Here is a 26324-nt window from a genome sequence, read left to right as displayed (position 1 = left end):
GTAAGGTGGTGGAACTTCATGATATCCAATTCCTCCCCTTTTAACTGGGGAACCTTGATCACTAACGAGGTGATCAAGTATAGCGGAGGAATTTCTTAATTGCTCAAGTTTTCTGTTAAATTCCACCACTTTCACCTGGTGATCAGCTATCTGTTTATCCCTTTCAGCTATTAGTTTGGTTTTCTCTTCTAACACTTCATAGCTAAGATCAATTACTTGTATTTTCTCAGCTAGACTGGCTTTAAGACTTCTAATATCTTTCTCACTAGCTTTTATTTTTACCTTATAACTGTTTTCTCTAGCTTTAGTGAAATGATGATCTTCTTTTAATGTTTTAAATTGAGCATCCAAACTAACAAACTGATCAGTTATAGTTGTCAATTGTTCAGACAGATTTTCACATTTCGTATAAGGGAGTTTAGTACTTACCTCGGTGAGCTGGTCTGCCACTTCTGCCATGTAAGCTTCATTTTCGCCAGTCACTTTCTCACTATCTGCAGTTTCGAAGTTCGCCAAATTGGCATGTTCGAACACTTCTTCAACATGCAGATTCCAGTTGTACTCCCCGTTCTGTCTGGATATCATGGCTCTATTCTCATTACTTCCACCACTCTGTTGTGTAGACCTGGTCTGACTGCATTCTACACGTTCATTTGTGCACTCCTTCGCAAAGTGGCCATTCTGTTGACAGTTGTAACACCTAACCTTCGACTTATCAAAACCTGGTCTTTCACCCACAAACTTCCTACCTGTCTTCTTCACAAACCTCTTAACTCTTCTCACAATCATCGCCATCTGCCACTGCAGATCCATCTCTTCCAGATCATCAGCATTGATCTGATCATAATCTTCGTCCAAAGTTGCAGGATCAACAATCTTACCTTGAATGTAATTTTCATACGAAGCAATGAAAGATGCATAGAGTGCAAACTGCTGTTCTGCAGATTTAACACTCATGGGCATCTTAGAGTAGTTGTTGTTAGTAACACTTGAGGAAAAACTACTCTTGGTTGCTTGAGGTTTAGAAGCATTTGATCCACCAGCTACAAAACACACATCACCATTCATTTTGAGAGATACATGTCCTTCATGTGTTGAGTTAGCGCCCGACTCTCCCTTTGAGTAGTAAGCAGATGATTCAGACTTCGAACTTGAACTTGAGTTAACTTTTGCACCATACATTCCTGGATCCTGAACCTGATCAGTTGGTGTCTCTTTACGAACCATGTTAAGTTCAAAAGTTCTTAGTTTGTTGACTGCTGTTTCCAAGTCATAGTCGGCAAACTCTTTATCTTCTCTCATCAAGACAGTGTACATCTCCCATTTCGGTGGGAGAGCATCAAGAAGCTTTTCTACGATTTCATCTTCTTTGTAAGCAATGGAATAATTGCTGAGTTCGGTCATCAGATGATAATATCTCGTGATGATATCATCAAGTGATTCATTCTTCAGATACTTGAACACCGAGAATTGGGTTTTGAGAAGTTTAATCTTTGATGCACGAATCCCCACATTACCCACAAATCGGTTTTCAAGCGCTTCCCAAAGCTCTCTGGCAGTTTTATACTTCCTGAAGGTGTGAAGAATCTCTTGTGGAAGAGCCATTGTTATCGCTGCATGAGCTTTGCTTTCAGCCTCATACATTTTCTTTTCTTCTTCTTCCATCTTGTTGTATTTCTTAATCTGATCACGACCCTCATACTCAGCAGTTGGTGGAATGTATCCATCTTGTATGCACACCCACATCTTAGCATCTTGGTACTTAACATACTGTTCAAACCGATCTTTCCACGCCACAAAATCGGTTCCTTTAAGCATCTTCGGTGCCTTAGTAGCTGAACCCGCTTCCACTTCCATCTTCACCAGTTCAATAATATTTATTGAAGTCATCTTTCACGAAACACAAAGAAACTCGAAAAATAAAAATTTTATTCTTAACAGTACTGTAGGCGAAGTTGTGGATAACTTCGCTTAAGTCTTAACTTCGCTGGAATTCTTAACTTCGCTTCCTTTTTAAATTCGCCTGATTCGGCGATATTGTAGATAACTTCGCTTGAGATAAGCGAACTTGTGAAGTAGGCGAAGTTCTGGATAACTTCGCTTGAGATAAGCGAACTTGAGAGGTAGGCGAAGTTGTGGATAACTTCGCTTAACCTTATATCTTCGCCGAAACCCTTCTAACAGTGACGGCAACTTGGCCTGATGAACACGATGATTTTGCAGGTTTGATTTCTGGATTTTACGAGGTATGTGAAGGTGTTATGGGTTGTTTATGATGGTGGGAGGTGAGTAGGACACAAAAACTCGGTGAACTCGTCCCGCGAATAGTCGAGCGGAACGATTTCTACATACTGCTATGTGGTGTTAGACATAGTACATACTTGGGGCAAAGTGGCTGTTAAATGCCAACGGGAGTGCATGGGCAGGGGTGGCCATGTGTTTTAGCTCGTTTCGGTTTCACTTGTTGCTTAGTATAATACATCATACACATACATGTATACATACACACTATAAACTTTACGAACTCGTATACTGATTTCGTTGATACTCGTGAAACTTGAAACTCACCAACTAGACGTAGTTGACCCGTTTTAACATGCTTTTCAGGTAAGCCGAAGTTGGAATGATTTGCTTACGTGCTTGGTGTTAGAAGGAAAGTTGAATAGCTGTGAATAAATGCAAATAAGTAGTAATGAATAAGAAGCCCGTGAACTGGTTATGTGATTTTCATCTAGTTTGTAAACTTAGTACCTACCAATGTAATATGATGTAAATTAGTTTGTTGAATTTCTTTATAAACAATGTGGTTGATACCAGTGTTATCTGTTACATTCCCGTATTACGCTTCCGCAACTACCTAGTCGGGGTGTGACAATAAACAATCTGGATTCAAACTAAAATCCAAACTTCGAGCAAACTTGGAATACTAGTCCAAATCGCAACTTAATTCAATGTCAAATAAGCTTTCAATGTCGAATAAGCTTTCATCTGAATCTCTAAAGCTATCTTTTCCTCTTGAGAGTAAATATCAAATGGTTTTTCTTCACAGTTTATACTCGGATCACCAATAATGGGAGGAGTGTCTACATAATCAAGGAAGGATGTACGGTTCCCAAATGAGCTCGAAACCTCGGTTCCCATTTGCAAAATCACTCAATTTCATCAGCCTTGGACAATTCAAATGATTCCCGAATGACACGTTTCAAAATCGATTACTACTATTCATATGAATGATCAGTTACGAGTAACGAATGTGTATTCATCCATAACGAATCATCATTTGAATCTTCAGCACATTAATAAACAATCTGGATTCAAACTAAAATCCAAACTTCGAGCAAACTTGGAATACGAGTCCAAATTGCAACCAAATTCAATGTCGAATAAGCTTTCCATGTCGAATAAGCTTTCCATGTTGAATAAGCTTTCATCTGAATCTCCAAAGCAATCTTTTCCTCTTGAGAATAAATATCAAATGGTTTTTCTTCACAATTTGTACTCGGATCACCAATTATGGGAGGAGTGTATACATAATCAAGGAAGGCTGTACGGTTCCCAAATGTGCTCGAAACCTCGGTTCCCATTTGCAAAATCACTCAATTTCATCAGCCTTGGGCAATTCAAATGAGACCCGATCTCAGCATCTAAAAGAAGCATTTGTTGCATAATCATGTTCTTAGATTTTAAAGCGTAGAAATTAGCCATTTCAAAAAGTATAGGGTTCAAACAGTCAAACTTGTAAAGTTATGGGTCAAAACTATCAAATTATGAAAGTTTTGGTAAAACGAATGAAACTAATAGTTTAACAAATTAAGAAGTGATTTTGGTAACGAATTGGTTTATGGTTTTGGTAACCAATTGGATTAAATGTCTCTCGAATGTTGAAGAATGTTAAAGATTACTGTTCACACGAATGATACACTCACGAATAAAGTTTGAGTAACGAATGATCACACGAATGATAAGGAATAAGGTTTGAGTAATGAATCCGATACTGTAGATGTAACAAATGCGGTATTGTAGACGAATGATCAGAGTTATAAATTAATGACACGTTTCAAATCGGTTACTATTATTCATATGAATGATCAGTTACGAGTAACGAATGTGTATTCATCCATAACGAATCGTCATTCGAATCTTCAGCACATTAATAAACAATCAGGATTCAAACTAAAATCCAAACTTCAAGCAAACTTGGAATACTAGTCCAAATGGCAACCAAATTCAATGTCGAATAAGCTTTCATCTGAATCTCCAAAGCTATGTTTTCCTCTTGAGAGTAAATATCAAATGGTTTTTCTTCACAGTTTGTACTCGGATCACCAATCATGGGAGGACTGTATACATAATCAAGGGAGGATGTACGGTTCCCAAATGAGCTCAAAACCTCAGTTTCCATTTGCAAAATCACTCAATTTCATCAGCCTTGGACAATTCAAATGATTCCCGATCTCAGCATCTAAATGAAGCATTTGTTGCATAATCATGTTCTTAGATTCTAAAGCGTAGAAATTAGCCATTTCAAAAAGTATAGGGTTCAAACAGTCAAACTTGTAATGTTATGGGTCAAAACTATCAAATTATGAAAGTTTTGGTATAACGAATGAAACTAACAGTTTAACAAATTAAGAAGTGGTTTTGGTAACAAATTGGTTTATGGTTTTGGTAATGAATTGGTTTAAATGTCTCTCGAATGGTGAAGAATGATAAAGATTACTGTTCACACGAATGATACATTCATGAATAAAGTTTGAGTAACGAATGATCACACGAATGATAAGGAATTAGGTTTGAGTAACGAATCTGATACTGTAGATGTAACAAATGTGGTATTGTAGACGAATGATCAGAGTTATAACTGAATGACACGTGTCAAAATCGGTTACTACTATTCATATTAATGATCAGTTAAGAGTAACGAATGTCAATTCATTCATAACAAATCGTCATTCAAATCTTCAACACATTAATAAACAATCTGGATTCAAACTAAAATCCAGACTTCGATCAAACTTGGATTACAATTTCATATCTCAAACAAAGTTAAGGTCGAATAAGCTTTCAAGGTCGAATAAGCTTTCATCTGAATCTCCAAAGTTATCTTTTCTTCTTGAGAGTAAATATCAAACGGTTTTTCTTCACAGTTTGTACTCGGATCACCAATCATGGGAGGACTGTATACATAATCTAGGGAGGATGTACGGTTCCCAAATGAGCTCTAAACCTCAGTTTCCATTTGCAAAATCACTCAATTTCATCAGCCTTGGACTATTCAAATGATTCCCTATCTCAACATCTAAATAAAGCATTTGTTGCATAATCATGTTCTTAGATTCTAAAGCATAGAAATTAGCCATTTCAAAAATCCTCTGGTTCAAACAGTTAAACTTGTAACGTTATGGTTCAAAACTATCTAATGATGAAAGTTTTGGTATAACAAATGAAACTACTAGTGTAACAATTTAAGAAGTGATTTTGGTAACGAAATGTTTTATGGCTTTGGTAATGAATTGGTTTAAATGTCTCTCGACTGGTGAAGAATGATAAATATTACTGTTCACACGAATGATACATTCACGAATAAAGATTGACTAACGAATGATCACACGAATGATAAGGAATAAGGTTTAAGAAAGGAATCCGATACTGTAGATGTAACATATGTGGTATTGTAGACGAATGATCAGAGTTATAACTGAATGACACGTGTCATAATCGGTTACTACTATTCAATTAATGATCAGTTACGAGTAACGAATGTCTATTCATTCATAACAAATCGTCATTCAAATCTTCAACACATTAATAAACAATCTTGATTCAAACTAAAATCCAGACTTCGATCAAACTTGGATTACAATTCCAAATCTCAAACAAAGTTAAGGTCGAATAAGCTTTCCATGTCGAATAAGCTTTCATCTGAATCTCCAAAGCTATATTTTCCTCTTGAGAGTAAATATCAAATGGGTTTTCTTCACAATTTGTACTCGGATCACCAATCATGGGAGGAGTGTATAAATAATCAAGGAAGGCTGTATGGTTCCCAAATGTGCTCGAAACCTCGGTTCCCATTTGCAAAATCACTCAATTTCATCAGCCTTGGACAATTCAAATGAGACCCGATCTCAGCATCTAAAGGAAGCATTTGTTGCATAATCATGTTCTAAGATTCTAAATCGTAGAAATTAGTTATTTCAAAAACTATAGGGTTCAAACAGTCAAACATGTAAAGTTATGGGTCAAAACTATCAAATTATGAAAGTTTTTGTATAACGAATGAAACTAATAGTTTAACAAATTAAGAAGTGATTTGGGTAACAAATTGGTTAATGGTTTTGGTAATGAATTGGTTTAAATGTCTCTCGAATGGTGAAGAATGATAAAGATTACTGTTCACACGAATGATACATTCACGAATAAAGTTTGAGTAACGAATGATCACACGAATGATAAGGAATAAGGTTTGAGTAAGGAATCCGATACTGTAGATGTAACAAATGCGGTATTGTAGATGAATGATCAGAGTTATAAATGAATGACACGTTTCAAAATCGGTTACTACTACTCATATGAATGATCATTTACGAGTAACGAATGTGTATTCATCCATAACGAATCGTCGTTCGAATCTTCAACACATTAATAAACAATCTGGATTCAAACTAAAATCCAAACTTTGAGCAAACTTGGAAGACAAGTCCAAATCGCAACCAAATTCAATGTAAAATAAGCTTTCAATGTCGAATAAGCTTTCATCTGAATCTCTAAAGCTATCTTTTCCTCTTGAGAGTAAATATTAAATGGTTTTTCTTCACAGTTTGTACTCGGGTCACCAATCATGGGAGGAGTGTATACCAAATCAAGGAAGGATGTACGGTTCCCAAATGAGCTCGAAACCTCAGTTCCCATTTGCCAAATCACTCAATTTCATCAGCCTTGGACAATTCAAATGATTCCCGATCTCAGCATCAAAATGAAGCACTTGTTGCATAAACATGTTCTTAGATTCTAACGCATAGAAATTTGCCATTTCAAAATCCTCTGGTTCAAAGAGTTAAACCTGTAAAGTTATGGGTCAAAACTATCTAATGATGAAAGTTTTGGTATAAAGATTGAAACTAATAGTTTAACAAATTGAGAAGTGAATTTGGTAATGAATTGGTTTATGGTTTTGGTAATGAATTGGTTTAAATGTCTCTCGAATGGTGAAGAATGATAAAGATTACTGTTCACACGAATGATACATTCACGAATAAAGTTTGAGTAACGAATGATCACACGAGTGATAAGGAATAAGGTTTGAGTAAGGAATCCGATACTGTAGATGTAACAAATGCGGTATTGTAGATGAATGATCAGAGTTATAAATGAATGACACGTTTCAAAATCGGTTACTACTATTCATATGAATGATCATTTACGAGTAACGAATGTGTATTCATCCATAACGAATCGTCGTTCGAATCTTCAACACATTAATAAACAATCTGGATTCAAACTAAAATCCAGACTTCGAGCAAACTTGGAATACGAGTCCAAATTGCAACCAAATTCAATGTCGAATAAGCTTTCCATGTCGAATAAGCTTTCATCTGAATCTCCAAAGCTATCATTTCCTCTTGAAAGTAAATATCAAATGCTTTTTCTTCACAATTTGTACTCGGGTCACCAATCATGGGAGGAGTGTATACATAATCAAGGAAGGCTGTCTGATTCCCAAATGTGCTCTAAACCTCGGTTCCCATTTGCAAAATCTCTCAATTTCATCAGCCTTGGACAATTCAAATGAGACCTGATCTCAGCATCTAAATGAAGCACTTGTTGCATAATAATATTCTTAGATTCTAAAGCGTAGAAATTAGCCATTTCAAAAAGTATAGGGTTTAAACAAAAAAACTTGTAAAGTTATGGGTCGAAACTATCAGATTATGAAAGTTTTGGTATAACGAATGAAACTAATAGTTTAAGAAATTAAGAAGTGATTTTGGTAACGAATTGGTTTATGTTTTTATTATTGAATTTGTTTAAATATCTCTTGAATAGTGAAGAAAAATAAAGATTACTGTTCACACGAATGATACATTCACAAATAAAATTTGAGTAATGAATGATCACACGAATGATAAGGAATAAGTTTTGAGTAATGAATATGATCCTGTAGATGTAACAAATGCGGTATTGTTGACGAATGATAAGAGTTATAAATGAATGACACGTTTCCAAATCGGTTACTACTATTCATATGAATGATCAGTTAGGAGTAACGAATGTGTATTCATCCATAACAAATCGTCATTCGAATCTTCAGCACATTAATAAACAATCTGGATTCAAACTAAAATCCAAACTTTGAGCAAACTTGGAATACGAGTCCAAATTGCAACCCAATTCAATTTCGAATAAGCTTTCCATGTCGAATAAGCTTTCATCTGAACCTCCAAAGCTATCTTTTCCTCTTGAGAGTAAATATCAAATGGTTTTTCTTCACAATTTGTACTCGGATCACCAATCATGGGAGGAGTGTATACATAATCAAGGAAGGCTGTCCGATTCCCAAATGTGCTCAAAACCTCGGTTCCCATTTGCAAAATCACTCAATTTCATCAGCCTTGGACAATTCAAATGAGACCCGATCTCAGTATATAAATGAAGCATTTGTTTCATAATCATGTTCTTAGATTCTAAAGCGTAGAAATTAGCCATTTCAAAAAGTATAGGGTTCAAACAGTCAAACTTGTAATGTTATGGGTCAAAACTATCAAATTATGAAAGTTTTGGTATAACGAATGAAACTAACAGTTTAACAAATTAATAAGTGGTTTTGGTAATGAATTGGTTTATGGTTTTGGTAATGAATTGGTTTAAATGTCTCTCAAATGGTGAAGAATGATAAACATTACTGTTCACAAGAATGATACATTCACGAATAAAGTTTGAGTAACGAATGATCACACGAATGATTAGGAATAAGGTTTGAGTAACGGATCTGATACTGTAGATGTAACAAATGCGGTATTGTAGACGAATGATCAGAGTTATAAATGAACGACACATTTCAAAATCGGTTACTACAATTCATATGAATGATCAGTTACGAGTAACGAATTTGTATTCATCCATAACAAATCGTCATTAGAATCTTCAGCACATTAATAAACAATCTGGATTCAAACTAAATTCCAAACTTTGAGCAAACTTGGAAGACAAGTCCAAATCGCACCAAATTCAATGTAAAATAAGCTTTCAATGTCGAATAAGCTTTCATATGAATCTCTAAAGCTATCTTTTCCTCTTGAGAGTAAATACTAAATGGTTTTTCTTCACAGTTTGTACTCGGGTCACCAATCATGGGAGGAGTGTATACCTAATCAAGGAAGGATGTACGGTTCCCAAATGAGCTCGAAACCTCGGTTCCCATTTGCCAAATCACTCAATTTCATCAGCCTTGGACAATTCAAATGATTCCCGATCTCAGCATCAAAATGAAGCACTTGTTGCATAAACATGTTCTTAGATTCTAACACATAGAAATTAGCCATTTCAAAATCCTCTGGTTCAAAGAGTTAAACTTGTAAAACTATCTAATGATGAAAGTTTTGGTATAAAGATTGAAACTAATAGTTTAACAAATTAAGAAGTGAATTTGGTAATGAATTGGTTTATGGTTTTGGTAATGAATTGGTTTAAATGTCTCTCGAATGGTGAAGAATGATAAAGATTACTGTTCACACGAATGATACATTCACGAATAAAGTTGAGTAACGAATGATCACACGAATGATAAGGAATAAGGTTTGAGTAACGAATCCGATAATGTAGATGTAACAAATGCGGTATTGTAGACGAATGATCAGAGTTATAAATGAATGACACGTTTCAAAATCGGTTACTACTATTCATATGAATGATCAGTTAGGAGTAACGAATGTGTATTCATCCATAACAAATCGTCATTCGAATCTTCAGTACATTAATAAACAATCAAGATTCCTACTAAAATCCAAACTTCGAGCAAACTTGGATTACGAGTCCAAATTGCAACCAAATTTAATGACGAATAAGCTTTCCATGTCGAATAAGCTTTCATCTGAATCTCAAAAGCTATCTATTTCTCTTGAGAGTAAATATCAAAAGGTTTTTCTTCACAATTTGTACTCGGATCACCTATCATGGGAGGAGTGTATACATATTCAAGGAAGGCTGTACGGTTCCCAAATGTGCTCGAAGCCTCGGTTCCCATTTGTAAAATCACTCAATTTCATCAGCCTTGGACAAATCAAATGAGACCCGATCTCAGCATCTAATGAAGCATTTGTTGCATAATCATGTTCTTAGATTCTAAAGCGTAGATATTTGCCATTTCAAAATTTATAGGGTTCAAACAGTCAAACTCGTAAAGTTATGGGTCAAAACTATCAAATTATGAAAGTTATGGTAAAACGAATGAAACTAAAAGTTTAACAAATTAAGAAGTGATTTTGGTAACAAATTGGTTTATGGTTTTGGTAATGAATTGGTTTAATGTCTCTCGAATGGTGAAGAATGATAAAGATTACTGTTCACACGAATGATACATTCCCGAATAAAGTTTGAGTAAAGAATGATCACACGAATGATAAGGAATAAGGTTTGAGTAACGAATCTGATACTGTAGATATAACAAATGTGGTATTGTAGACGAATGATTAGAGTAATAACTGAATGACACGTGTCAAAATCTGTTACTACTATTCATATGAATGATCCGCTACGAGTAACGAATGTGTATTCATCCATAACAAATCGTCATTCGAATCTTCAGCACATTAATAAACAATCAGGATTCATACTAAAATCCAAACTTCGAGCAAACTTGGAATACGAGTCCAAATTGCAACCAAATTTAATGACGAATAAGCTTTCCACGTCGAATAAGCTTTCATCTGAATCTCCAAAACTATCTATTCCTCTTGAGAGTAAATATCAAATGGTTTTTCTTCACAATTTGTACTCGGATCACCAATCATGGGAGGAGTGTATACATAATCAAGGAAGGCTGTACGGTTCCAAATGTGCTCGAAGCCCCGGTTCCCATTTGCAAATTCACTCAATTTCATCAGCCTTGGACAATTCAAATGAGACCCGATCTCAGCTTCTAATGAAGCATTTGTTGCATAATCATGTTCTTAGATTCTAAAGCGTAGATATTTGCCATTTCAAAATGTATAGGGTTCAAACAGTCAAACTCGTAAAGTTATGCGTCAAAACTATCAAATTATGAAAGTTATGGTTAAACGAATGAAAATAATAGTTTAACAAATTAAGAAGTGATTTTGGTAACGAATTGGTTTATGGTTTTGGTAATGAATTGGTTTAAATGTCTCTCGAATGGTGAAGATTGATAAAGATTACTGTTCACACGAATGATACATTCACGAATAAAGTTTGAGTAACGAATGATCACACGAATTATAAGGAATAAGGTTTGAGTAACGAATCTGATACTGTAGATATAACAAATGTGGTATTGTAGACGAATGATTAGAGTAATAACTGAATGACACGTGTCAAAAATCTGTTACTACTATTCATATGAATGATCCGTTTCGAGTAACGAATGTGTATTCATCCATAACAAATCGTCATTCGAATCTTCAGCACATTAATAAACAATCAGGATTCATACTAAAATCCAAACTTCGAGCAAACTTGGAATACGAGTCCAAATTGGAACCAAATTTAATGACGAATAAGCTTTCCATGTCGAATAAGCTTTCATCTGAATCTCCAAAGCTATCTATTCCTCTTGAGAGTAAATATCAAATGGTTTTTCTTCACAATTTGTACTCGGATTACCAATCATGGGAGGAGTGTATACATAATCAAGGAAGGCTGTACGGTTCCCAAATGTGCTCGAAGCCTCGGTTCCCATTTGCAAAATCACTCAATTTCATCAGCCTTGGACAATTCAAATGAGACCCGATCTCAGCATCTAATGAAGCATTTGTTGCATAATCATGTTCTTAGATTTTAAAGTTTAGATATTTGCCATTTCAAAATGTATAGGGTTCAAACAGTCAAACTCGTAAAGTTTTGGGTCAAAACTATCAAATTATGAAAGTTATGGTAAAACGAATGAAACTAATAGTTTAACAAATTAAGAAGTGATTTTGGTAACGAATTGGTTTATGGTTTTGGTAATGAATTGGTTTAAATGTCTCTCGAATGGTGAAGAATGATAAAGATTACTGTTCACACGAATGATACATTCACGAATAAAGTTTGAGTAACGAATGATCACACGAATGATAAGGAATAAGGTTTGAGTAACAAATCTGATACTGTAGATATAACAAATGTGGTATTGTAGGCGAATGATTAGATTAATAACTGAATGACACGTGTCAAAATCGTTTACTACTATTCATATGAATGATCCGTTACGAGTAACGAACGTGTATTCATCCATAACAAATCGTCATTCGAATCTTCAGCACAATAATTAACATTCTGGATTCAAACTAAAATCCAAACTTCGAGCAAACTTGGAAGACAAGTCCAAATGGCAACCAAATTCAATGTCGAATAAGCTTTCATCTGAATCTCTAAAGCTATCTTTCCTCTTGAGAGTAAATATCAAATGGTTTTTCTTCACAGTTTGTACTCGGATCACCAATCATGGGAGGAGTGTATACATAATCACGGAAGGATGTACGGTTCCCAAATGAGCTCGAAACCTCGGTTCCCATTTGCAAAATCACTCAATTTCATCAGCCTTGAACAATTCAAATGATTCCCGATCTCAGCATCAAAATGAAGCATTTGTTGCATAAACATGTTCTTAGATTCTAACGCATAGAAATTAGCCATTTCAAAAATCCTCTGGTTCAAACAGTTAAACTTGTAAAGTTATGGGTCAAAACTATCTAATGATGAAAGTTTTGGCATAAAGATTGAAACTAATAGTTTAACAAATTAAGAGGTGAATTTGGTAATGAATGGGTTTATGGCTTTGGTAATGAATTGGTTTAAATGTCTCTCGAATGGTGAAGAATGATAAAGATTACTGTTCACACGAATGATACATTCACGAATAAAGTTTGAGTAACGAATGATCACAAGAATGATAAGGAATAAGGTTTGAGTAACGAATCCGATACTGTAGATGTAACAAATGCGGTATTGTAGACGAATGATCAGAGTTATAAATGAATGACACGTTTCAAAATCGGTTACTACTATTCATATGAATGATCAGTTACGAGTAACGAAGGTGTATTCATCCATAACAAATCGTCATTCGAATCATCAGCACAATAATAAACAATCTGGATTCAAACTAAAATCCAAACTTCGAGCAAACTTGGAAGACAAGTCCAAATCGCAACCAAATTCAAAGTCGAATAAGCTTTCAATGTCGAATAAGCTTTCATCTGAATCTCTAAAGCTATCTTTTCCTCTTGAGAGTAAATATCAAATGGTTTTTCTTCACAGTTTGTACTCGGATCACCAATCATGGGAGGAGTGTATACATAATCACGGAAGGATGTACGGTTCCCAAATGAGCTCGAAACCTCGGTTCCCATTTGCAAAATCACTCAATTTCATCAGCCTTGGACAATTCAAATGATTCCCGATCTCAGCATCAAAATGAAGCATTTTTTGCATAAACATGTTCTTAGATTCTAACGCATAGAAATTAGCCATTTCAAAAATCCTCTGGTTCAAACAGTTAAACTTGAAAAGTTATGGGTCAAAACCATCTAATGATGAAAGTTTTGGCATAAAGATTGAAACTAATAGTTTAACAAAGTTTTGGCATAAAGATTGAAACTAATAGTTTAACAAGTTTTGGCATGTAGATGTAACAAATGCGGTATTGTAGACGAATGATCAGAGTTATAAATGAATGACACGTTTCAAAATCGGTTACTACTATTCATATGAATGATCAGTTACGAGTAACGAAGGTGTATTCATCCTTAACGAATCGTCATTCGAATCTTCAGCACAATAATAAACAATCTGGATTCAAACTAAAATCCAAACTTCGAGCAAACTTGGAAGACAAGTCCAAATCGCAACCAAATTCAATGTCGAATAAGCTTTCAATGTCGAATAAGCTTTCATCTGAATCTCTAAAGCTATCTTTTCCTCTTTAGAGTAAATATCAAATGGTTTTTCTTCACAGTTTGTACTCGGATCACCAATCATGGGAGGAGTGTATACATAATCAAGGAAGGATGTACGGTTCCCAAATGAGCTCGAAACCTCGGTTCCCGTTTGCAAAATCATTCAATTTCATCAGCCTTGTACAATTCAAATGATTCCCGATCTCAGCATCAAAATGAAGCATTTGTTGCATAAAAATGTTCTTAGATTCTAACGCATAGAAATTATCCATTTCAAAAATCCTCTGGTTCAAACGGTTAAACTTGTAAAGTTATGGGTCAAAACTATCTAATGATGAAAGTTTTGGTATAACGATTGAAACTAATAGTTTAACAAATTAAGAAGTGAATTTGGTAATGAATGGGTTTATGGTTTTGGTAATGAATTTGTTTAAATGTCTCTCGAATGGCGAAGAATGATAAAGATTACTGTTCACTCGAATGATACATTCACAAATAAAGTTTGAATAACAACTGATCACACGAATCATAAGAAATAAGGTTTGAGTAACCAATCTGATACTGTAGATGTAACAGATGTGGTATTGTAGACTAATTATCAGAGTTATAACTGATTGACACGTGTCAAAATCGGTTACTACTATTCATATTAATGATCAGTTACGAGTAACGAATGTCTATTCTTCCTTAACAAATCTTCATTCAAATCTTTAACACATTAATAAACAATCTGGATTCAAGCTAAAATCCAGACTTCGATCAAACTTGGATTACAATTCCAAATCTCAAACAAAGTTAAGGCCGAATAAGCTTTCAAGGTCGAATAAGCTTTCATCTGAATCTCCAAATGCTATCTTTCCTCTTGAGAGTAACTATATCAAATGGTTTTTCTGCACAGTTTGTACTCGTATCACCAATCACGGGAGGATTGTATACAAAATCAAGGGAGGATGTACGGTTCCCGAATGAGCTCTAAACCTTAGTTCCCGTTTGCAAAATCACTCAATTTCATCAGCCTTGGACAATAGAAATGAGACCCGATCTCAGCATCTAAATGAAGCATTTTTTGCATAATCATGTTCTTAGATTCTAAAGCGTAGAAATTAGCCATTTCAAAAAGTATAGGGTTCAAACAGTCAAACTTGTAAAGTTATGGGTCAAAACTATCAAATTATGAAAGTTTTGGTATAACGAATGAAACTAATAGTGTAACAAATTAAGAAGTGATTTTGGTAACGAATTGGTTTATGGTTTTGATAATGAATTGGTTTAAATGTCTCTCGAATGGTGAAGAATGATAAAGATTACTGTTCACACGAATGATACATTCATGAATAAAGTTTGAGTAACGAATGATCACACGAATGATAAGGAATAAGGTTTGAGTAACGAATCTGATACTGTAGATGTAACAAATGTGGTATTGTAGACGATTGATTAGAGTTATAACTGAATGACACGTGTCAAAATCGGTTACTACTATTCATATGAATAATCAGTTACGAGTAACGAATGTGTATTCATCCATAACAAATCGTCATTCGAATCTTCAGCACATTAATAAACAATCGGATTCAAACTAAAATCCAGACTTCGAGAAAACTTGGAAGACAAGTCCAAATCGCAAGTAAATTCAATTTCGAATAAGCTTTGAATGTCGAATAAGCTTTCATCTGAATCTCTTAAGCCATCTTTTCCTCTTGAGAGTAAATATCATATGGTTTTTCTTCACAGTTTGTACTTGGATCACCAATCATGGGAGGAGTGTATACATAATCAAGGAAGGATGTACGGTTCCCAAATGAGCCCGAAATGTGACATTCGTAACAAACGAGGTTTACTATATTCACTACGTAGCGAGTAAACGATAAATCGGTTAATTCGTAGTGCTTAAACGAGTAACCAACTGATACAGATTATGACCCGTATATATACTGAGGGGTCATATACGAGTTATATATATATATATTATAGTGGCTAACATATTGATATTTAGGCACCCGTACGTTTAAAACCATTTAAACGAAAAAGGTTTCGTTTTTTGATACGCTATAAGTTTAAACGCAATCGTTAACATCAAAACGAGCATTGTAGCATCCGATAAGCTGAAAAAGATTTATAAAACACTTATATGACATATTTTAAGAAATCCGTGAAAATAATTTGGATCTTTACAACCGTTTAAAATGTTTTTATTATCTTGCAAAAATGAGTCGAAAAACGTCAATTTTCGCGCTATTTCTCGCACCCGAACTGGTTTTCTTGCGAAAAAACCAGACACGAACTAAACTTTGGACCAAAACCAAACATTGACATGCTAAATGAGGTAAGTAAGCCAAGTAAATGACCCATGGGGCCCCCAAAAAAATTCCGGCTGCCAAAACAAAGGGGTAAACCCCCACCCTAAGTTTTCTAAATAATAGAGTATGCTACAAAGTATTTTTGCCATTAAACTTATCACAACATCTGGAACAATATACTATCTTCATCGTAGAACCAAAACCTTTGAAGTAATAATCAAATTTATATTTTTAAGGCTTTTTAATCATATTTAAACATAAAAACTAATGTTTTGATTAGTGAAAATCATAACTAACTATGTAAAAACCCTTGAAATGATCCAAAAACATTTTTTTTGATCTTAAACATGTTTACAAATCAAAAACGTATAGATTTTTGACCAAAAACACGGATTAGAACATGAATACGACGTTTTTACGGTTCGAAAATTCGGTTTGAAACCAAAACCGAAATCCTAGTTAACAAGGCTGTTAAATGGATGATTTATGCTTGGTTTGATGTTATATGATATGTAGATACACTGAGTTTGAAACCCAAGACCCGGATACTCGTTTAAACTATCGAAAAACCAACGAAAACCGACAAGGTAATACCGTATTACTCGTTTAGGGGCTGTTTAGTATTAGGTTGTGACGTGCTTGATTTTAGCTGTGAAACTTTGCAAGGACATTAGGGATCATGTAAATGAGTCCCTGTTCAAATTTGGTAATTTTTTGATAAACGGAGAATATTTGGCGAATTTATTACCGTTTATTGGCGTTTATTCGGGAAAAATAGGTGAACATCATAAAAAATTATGAAATTTGGTTTGGAACCCAGAAATGTTAATTTAAGATTACTGGAAGAATTTTAGAACATTTGAGATGTCTTAGTATTTTTTGTGCTATTGTGTTTTTATCGAGTTTTAATAGCCGAAAAACGCGCAAAAAGGCATTTTGGCCAAAGAGTTAGATTCTGGAGATTTTTCAAGAGCTATGTCATAGTATTTTGAACTCTTGGAAAATTTAACGGATTTTTCGGATGTCGTTTGATATAAACGGGCTATTTATTACTTAATTATAACACATTTAATGAATTTTTATAACTAGATAATTAATCTTAAAATTTTTGAAATTATTTTATAAAATTCTCCATATTTTAATTTATTTGTACAAAAATTTCCATAATTTATATATAATTGCATAATTATTTATGATTAATCAAAGATTTAAACTATTATTGTTTTAACGAAACCGGCAGTTTTATGTTTAACGAACTGACTGGTATGTCAAAATATCAAAAGTGGTCAAATATCATAGTTTCGAATGAATTTGATAAAAACGACCTTTTTACGAGAATTCCGGACAAATTGGGTGGATTGTACGCGTTTTGTATGATCAAACCCGTGTGGAAACGGAAATAAACCATGAGATCAATCCAGATACCGAAACTTCAAAACTCTTTCATAAATCAAATCATTTATACAATCAATATGTTTACTTAAGTTTATGTGATCTTACCTAATCCCGAAACGCATAAACGATCAACTTGGCTATGCTCGGAAAACGGTGAAACTTAGCCAAATCTGGTTTTCAACATTTCATAGTATAAAACGTCACAATCTAAGACTATGGTCATGTTCTGGGCCTAACAGCTATACCCAGACTAGTTATACAGCCCGATTTAGCTTAAACACTGTACTAGTATTAAAAGTACGATACCGGTTATAGGATTCAAGCTATAATCGAGACACATTACTTACTGATACGTATTACCAGCTTGAACTACGCAAAGGTGAGTTTCACGACCCCACTTTCTAAACTGTTTTAAGAACTTTTGGGCTGGAAAGCATGTTTACATATACTTATATACTTGAAAACGTGTGATGATGTGAATTATCTAAGTACTAACACTTGAAAGTCCCCACAAACACAAGTGATTAACTTCGTGCCGGTGACGTGTGGATAGTACTATCGGTTTGACAAACCCAACTGACAGAGCCGGTGGGGTATGCCGGAACATGTTAACCCAGTTGCACATTGTCATTTAAACTTATTACATACTGCTATGTGGTGTTAGACATAGTACATACTTGGGGAAAAGTGGCTGTTAAATGCCAACGGGAGTGCATGGGCAGGGGTGGCCATGTGTTTTAGCTCGTTTCGGTTTCACTGTGGCTTAGTATAATACATCATACACATACATATATACATACGTACTATAAACTTTACGAACTCGTATAATGACTTTGTTCATACTCGTGAAACTTGAAACTCACCAACTAGACGTAATTGACCCGTTTTAACATGCTTTTCAGGTAAGCCGAAGTTGGAATGAATTGCTTACGTGCTTGGTGTTAGAAGCAAAGTTGAATAGCTGTGAATAGATGCAAATACATAGTAATGAATAAGAAGCCTGTGAACTGGTTATGTGATTTTCATCTAGTTTGTAAACTTAGTACCAAACCATGTAATATGATGTAAATTAGTTTGTTGAATTTCTTTATAAACAATGTGGTTGATACCAGTGTTATCTGTTACATTCCCGTATTACGCTTCCGCAACTACCTAGTCGGGGTGTGACACGAAACCTCGGTTCCATTTGCAAAATCACTCAATTTCATCAGCCTTGGACAATTCAAATGATTCCCGATCTCAGCATCTAAATGAAGCATTTGTTTCATAAGCATGTTCTTAGATTCTAAAGCATAGAAATTAGCCATTTCAAAAATCCTCTGGTTCAAAATGATGAATGTTTTGGTATAAAGATTGAAACTAATAGTTTAACAAATTAAGAAGTGAATTTGGTAATGAATGGGTTTATAGTTTTGGTAATGAATTGGTTTAAATGTCTCTCGAATGGTGAAGAATGATAAAGATTACTGTTCACACGAATGATACATTCACGAATAAAGTTTGAGTAACGAATGATCACACGAATGATAAGGAATAAGGTTTGAGTAACGAATCTGTATTGTAGAATGAGACCCGATCCCGTTTGAAAAATCACTCAATTTTATCAGCCTTGGACAATTAAAATGAGACCTGATCCCAGCATCTAAATGAAGCATTTGTTGCATAATCATGTTCTTAGATTTTAAAGCGTAGAAATTAGCCATTCAAAAAGTATAGGGTTCAAACCGTCAAAATTGTAAAGTTATGGGTCAAAACTATCAGATGATGAAAGTTTGGTATAACGAATGAACCTGATAGTTTAACAAATGAAGCAGTGATTTTGGTAATGAATGGGTTTATGGTTTTGGTATTGAATTGGTTTAAATGTCTCTCGAATGATAAAGTTTAATGTTCACATGAATGATTCATTCACGAATAAAGTTTGAGAAACGAATGATCACACGAATGATATGGAATAAGGTTTGAGAAACGAATCTGATACTGTAGATGTAACAGATGTGGTATTGTAGACGAATGATCAGAGTTATAACTTAATGACACGTGTCGAAATCGGTTACTACTATTCATATGAATGATCAGTTACGAGTAACGAATGTGTATTCATACATAACAAATAGTCATTCAAATCTTAAACACATTAATAAACAATCTGGATTCAAACTCAAATCCAAAATTCGATCAAACTTGGATTACAAGTCCAAATCTCAACCAAATTCAAGGTCAAATAAGCTTTCAAGCTCGAATAAGTTTTCATCTGAATCTCCAAAGCTATCTTTTCCTCTTGCGAATAAATATCAAATGGTTTTTCTTCACAATTTATACTCGAATCACCAATCATGGGAGGACTGTAAACATAGTCAAGGGAGGATGTACGGTTCCCAAATGAAGAATTTGTTGCATAATCATGTTCTTAGATTCTAAATCATAGAAAATAGCAATTTCAAAAACTATAGAGTTCAAACAGTCAAACTTGTAAAATTATGTGTCAAAATTATCAAATGATGAAAGTTTTGGTATAATGAATGAAACTAATAGTTTAAGGAATGAAGCAGTGATTTTGGTAACGAATGGGTTTATGGTTTTGGTAATGAATTGGTTTAAATGTCTCACGAATGGTGAAGAATAATAAAGTTTACTATTCAAACGAATGATACATTGACGAATAAAATTTGAGTATCGACTGATCACACGAATGATAAGGAATAAGGTTTGAGTAACGAATCAGTATTGTGGATGTAACAAATGAGGTATTGTGGATGAATAATCACGTGTCAAAATCGGTTACTAATATTCATATGAATGATCAGTTACGAGTAACGAATGTGTATTCATCAATAACAAATCATCATTCGAATATTCAACACATATATAAACAATTCGAATTCAAACTCAAATGCAGACTTCGATCAAACTTGGAATACAAGTCCAAATCTCAACCAAATTCAAGGTTAAATAAGCTTTCAAGGAAGGATAAGCTTTCATCTGAATCTCCAATGCTATCTTTCCTCTTGAGAGTAAATATCAAATGGTTTTTCTTCACAGTTTGTACTCGGATCACCAATCATGGGAGGACTGTATACATAATCAAGGGAGGATGTACGGTTCACAAATGAGCTCTAAACCTCGGTTCCCATTTGTAAGATCACTCAATTTCATCATCCTTGGACAATTCAAATGAGACCCGATCCCAGCGATGGTGAATGATAAAGTTTATAGTTCACACGAATGATTCATTCACGAATAAAGTTTGAGAAACGAATGATCACTTGAATGATATGGAATAAGGTTTGAGTACGAATCTGATACTGTAGATGTAACAGATGTTGTATTGTAGACGAATGATCAGAGTTATAACTGAATGACACGTGTCATAATCGGATACTACTATTCATATGAATGATCAGTTACGAGTAACGAATGTGTATTCATACATAACAAATCGTCATTCAAATCTTAAACACATTAATAAACAATCTGGATTCATACTAAAATCCAAAATTCGATCAAACTTGGATTACAAGTCCAAATCTCAACCAAATTCAAGGTCAAATAAGCTTTCGAGGAAGGATAAGCATTCATCTGAATCTCCAGCGCTATCTTTTCCTCTTGAGAGTAAATATCAAATGGTTTTTCTTCACAGTTTGTACTCGGATCACCAATCATGGGAGTACTGTATACATAATCAAGGGAGGATGTACGGTTCCCAAATGAGCTCTAAACCTCGGTTCCCGTTTGCAAAATCACTCAATTTTATCAGCCTTGGAAAATTAAAATGAGACCCGATCCCAGCATCTAAATGAAGCATTTGTTGCATAATCGTGTTCTTAGATTTTAAAGCGTAGAAATTAGCCATTCAAAAAGTATAGGGTTCAAACCGTCAAAATTGTAAAGTTATGGGTCAAAACTATCAGATGATGAAAGTTTGGTATAACGAATGAACCTGATAGTTTAACAAATGAAGCAGTGATTTTGGTAATGAATGGGTTTATGGTTTTGGTATTGAATTGGTTTAAATGTCTCTCGAATGATAAAGTTTAATGTTCACATGAATGATTCATTCACGAATAAAGTTTGAGAAACGAATGATCACACGAATGATATGGAATAAGGTTTGAGAAACGAATCTGATACTGTAGATGTAACAGATGTGGTATTGTAGACGAATGATCAAAGTTATAACTTAATGACACGTGTCGAAATCGGTTACTACTATTCATATGAATGATCAGTTACGAGTAACGAATGTGTATTCATACATAACAAATAGTCATTCAAATCTTAAACACATTAATAAACAATCTGGATTCAAACTCAAATCCAAAATTCGATCAAACTTGGATTACAAGTCCAAATCTCAACCAAATTCAAGGTCAAATAAGCTTTCAAGCTCGAATAAGTTTTCATCTGAATCTCCAAAGCTATATTTTCCTCTTGCGAGTAAATATCAAATGGTTTTTCTTCACAATTTATACTCGAATAACCAATCATGGGAGGACTGTAAACATAGTCAAGGGAGGATGTACGGTTCCCAAATGAAGAATTTGTTGCATAATCATGTTCTTAGATTCTAAATCGTAGAAAATAGCAATTTCAAAAAGTATAGGGTTCAAACAGTCAAACTTGTAAAATTATGTGTCAAAATTATCAAATGATGAAAGTTTTGGTATAATGAATGAAACTAATAGTTTAAGGAATGAAGCAGTGATTTTGGTAACGAATGGGTTTATGGTTTTGGTAATGAATTGGTTTAAATGTCTCACGAATGGTGAAGAATAATAAAGTTTACTATTCAAACGAATGATACATTGACGAATAAAATTTGAGTATCGACTGATCACACGAATGATAAGGAATAAGGTTTGAGTAACGAATCAGTATTGTGGATGTAACAAATGAGGTATTGTGGATGAATAATCACGTGTCAAAATCGGTTACTAATATTCATATGAATGATAAGTTACGAGTAACGAATGTGTATTCATCAATAACAAATCATCATTCGAATATTCAACACATATATAAACAATTCGAATTCAAACTCAAATGCAGACTTCGATCAAACTTGGAATACAAGTCCAAATCTCAACCAAATTCAAGGTTAAATAAGCTTTCAAGGAAGGATAAGCTTTCATCTGAATCTCCAATGCTATCTTTCCTCTTGAGAGTAAATATCAAATGGTTTTTCTTCACAGTTTGTACTCGGATCACCAATCATGGGAGGACTGTATACATAATCAAGGGAGGATGTACGGTTCACAAATGAGCTCTAAACCTCGGTTCCCATTTGTAAGATCACTCAATTTCATCATCCTTGGACAATTCAAATGAGACCCGATCCCAGCGATGGTGAATGATAAAGTTTATAGTTCACACGAATGATTCATTCACGAATAAAGTTTGAGAAACGAATGATCACTTGAATGATATGGAATAAGGTTTGAGTACGAATCTGATACTGTAGATGTAACAGATGTTGTATTGTAGACGAATGATCAGAGTTATAACTGAATGACACGTGTCATAATCGGATACTACTATTCATATGAATGATCAGTTACGAGTAACGAATGTGTATTCATACATAACAAATCGTCATTCAAATCTTAAACACATTAATAAACAATCTGGATTCATACTAAAATCCAAAATTCGATCAAACTTGGATTACAAGTCCAAATCTCAACCAAATTCAAGGTCAAATAAGCTTTCGAGGAAGGATAAGCATTCATCTGAATCTCCAGCGCTATCTTTTCCTCTTGAGAGTAAATATCAAATGGTTTTTCTTCACAGTTTGTACTCGGATCACCAATCATGGGAGTACTGTATACATAATCAAGGGAGGATGTACGGTTCCCAAATGAGCTCTAAACCTCGGTTCCCGTTTGCAAAATCACTCAATTTTATCAGCCTTGGAAAATTAAAATGAGACCCGATCCCAGATTCTAAATGAAGCATTTGTTGCATAATCGTGTTCTTAGATTTTAAAGCGTAGAAATTAGCCATTCAAAAAGTATAGGGTTCAAACCGTCAAAATTGTAAAGTTATGGGTCAAAACTATCAGATGATGAAAGTTTGGTATAACGAATGAACCTGATAGTTTAACAAATGAAGCAGTGATTTTGGTAATGAATGGGTTTATGGTTTTGGTATTGAATTGGTTTAAATGTCTCTCGAATGATAAAGTTTAATGTTCACATGAATGATTCATTCACGAATAAAGTTTGAGAAACGAATGGTCACACGAATGATATGGAATAAGGTTTGAGAAACGAATCTGATACTGTAGATGTAACAGATGTGGTATTGTAGACGAATGATCATAGTTATAACTTAATGACACGTGTCGAAATCGGTTACTACTATTCATATGAATGATCAGTTACGAGTAACGAATGTGTATTCATACATAACAAATAGTCATTCAAATCTTAAACACATTAATAAACAATCTGGATTCAAACTCAAATCCAAAATTCGATCAAACTTGGATTACAAGTCCAAATCTCAACCAAATTCAAGGTCAAATAAGCTTTCAAGCTCGAATAAGTTTTCATCTGAATCTCCAAAGCTATATTTTCCTCTTGCGAGTAAATATCAAATGGTTTTTCTTCACAATTTATACTCGAATCACCAATCATGGGAGGACTGTAAACATAGTCAAGGGAGGATGTACGGTTCCCAAATGAAGAATTTGTTGCATAATCATGTTCTTAGATTCTAAATCGTAGAAAATAGCAATTTCAAAAAGTATAGGGTTCAAACAGTCAAACTTGTAAAATTATGTGTCAAAATTATCAAATGATGAAAGTTTTGGTATAATGAATGAAACTAATAGTTTAAGGAATGAAGCAGTGATTTTGGTAACGAATGGGTTTATGGTTTTGGTAATGAATTGGTTTAAATGTCTCACGAATGGTGAAGAATAATAAAGTTTACTATTCAATCGAATGATACATTGACGAATAAAATTTGAGTATCGACTGATCACACGAATGATAAGGAATAAGGTTTGAGTAACGAATCAGTATTGTGGATGTAACAAATGAGGTATTGTGGATGAATAATCACGTGTCAAAATCGGTTACTAATATTCATATGAATGATCAGTTACGAGTAACGAATGTGTATTCATCAATAACAAATCATCATTCGAATATTCAACACATATATAAACAATTCGAATTCAAACTCAAATGCAGACTTCGATCAAACTTGGAATACAAGTCCAAATCTCAACCAAATTCATGGTTAAATAAGCTTTCAAGGAAGGATAAGCTTTCATCTGAATCTCCAATGCTATCTTTCCTCTTGAGAGTAAATATCAAATGGTTTTTCTTCACAGTTTGTACTCGGATCACCAATCATGGGAGGACTGTATACATAATCAAGGGAGGATGTACGGTTCACAAATGAGCTCTAAACCTCGGTTCCCATTTGTAAGATCACTCAATTTCATCATCCTTGGACAATTCAAATGAGACCCGATCCCAGCGATGGTGAATGATAAAGTTTATAGTTCACACGAATGATTCATTCACGAATAAAGTTTGAGAAACGAATGATCACTTGAATGATATGGAATAAGGTTTGAGTACGAATCTGATACTGTAGATGTAACAGATGTTGTATTGTAGACGAATGATCAGAGTTATAACTGAATGACACGTGTCATAATCGGATACTACTATTCATATGAATGATCAGTTACGAGTAACGAATGTGTATTCATACATAACAAATCGTCATTCAAATCTTAAACACATTAATAAACAATCTGGATTCATACTAAAATCCAAAATTCGATCAAACTTGGATTACAAGTCCAAATCTCAACCAAATTCAAGGTCAAATAAGCTTTCGAGGAAGGATAAGCATTCATCTGAATCTCCAGTGCTATCTTTTCCTCTTGAGAGTAAATATCAAATGGTTTTTCTTCACAGTTTGTACTCGGATCACCAATCATGGGAGTACTGTATACATAATCAAGGGAGGATGTACGGTTCCCAAATGAGCTCTAAACCTCGGTTCCCGTTTGCAAAATCACTCAATTTTATCAGCCTTGGAAAATTAAAATGAGACCCGATCCCAGCATCTAAATGAAGCATTTGTTGCATAATCGTGTTCTTAGATTTTAAAGCGTAGAAATTAGCCATTCAAAAAGTATAGGGTTCAAACCGTCAAAATTGTAAAGTTATGGGTCAAAACTATCAGATGATGAAAGTTTGATATAACGAATGAACCTGATAGTTTAACAAATGAAGCAGTGATTTTGGTAATGAATGGGTTTATGGTTTTGGTATTGAATTGGTTTAAATGTCTCTCGAATGATAAAGTTTAATGTTCACATGAATGATTCATTCACGAATAAAGTTTGAGAAACGAATGATCACACGAATGATATGGAATAAGGTTTGAGAAACGAATCTGATACTGTAGATGTAACAGATGTGGTATTGTAGACGAATGATCAAAGTTATAACTTAATGACACGTGTCGAAATCGGTTACTACTATTC

The sequence above is a fragment of the Bidens hawaiensis genome, unplaced genomic scaffold (assembly GCF_021521415.1).
Source record: "Bidens hawaiensis isolate Kalapana, Puna unplaced genomic scaffold, B.hawaiensis_p1.1 tig00004857_1, whole genome shotgun sequence".
NCBI lineage: Eukaryota > Viridiplantae > Streptophyta > Magnoliopsida > Asterales > Asteraceae > Bidens > Bidens hawaiensis.
Note: the sequence above shows the minus strand (reverse complement) of the source record.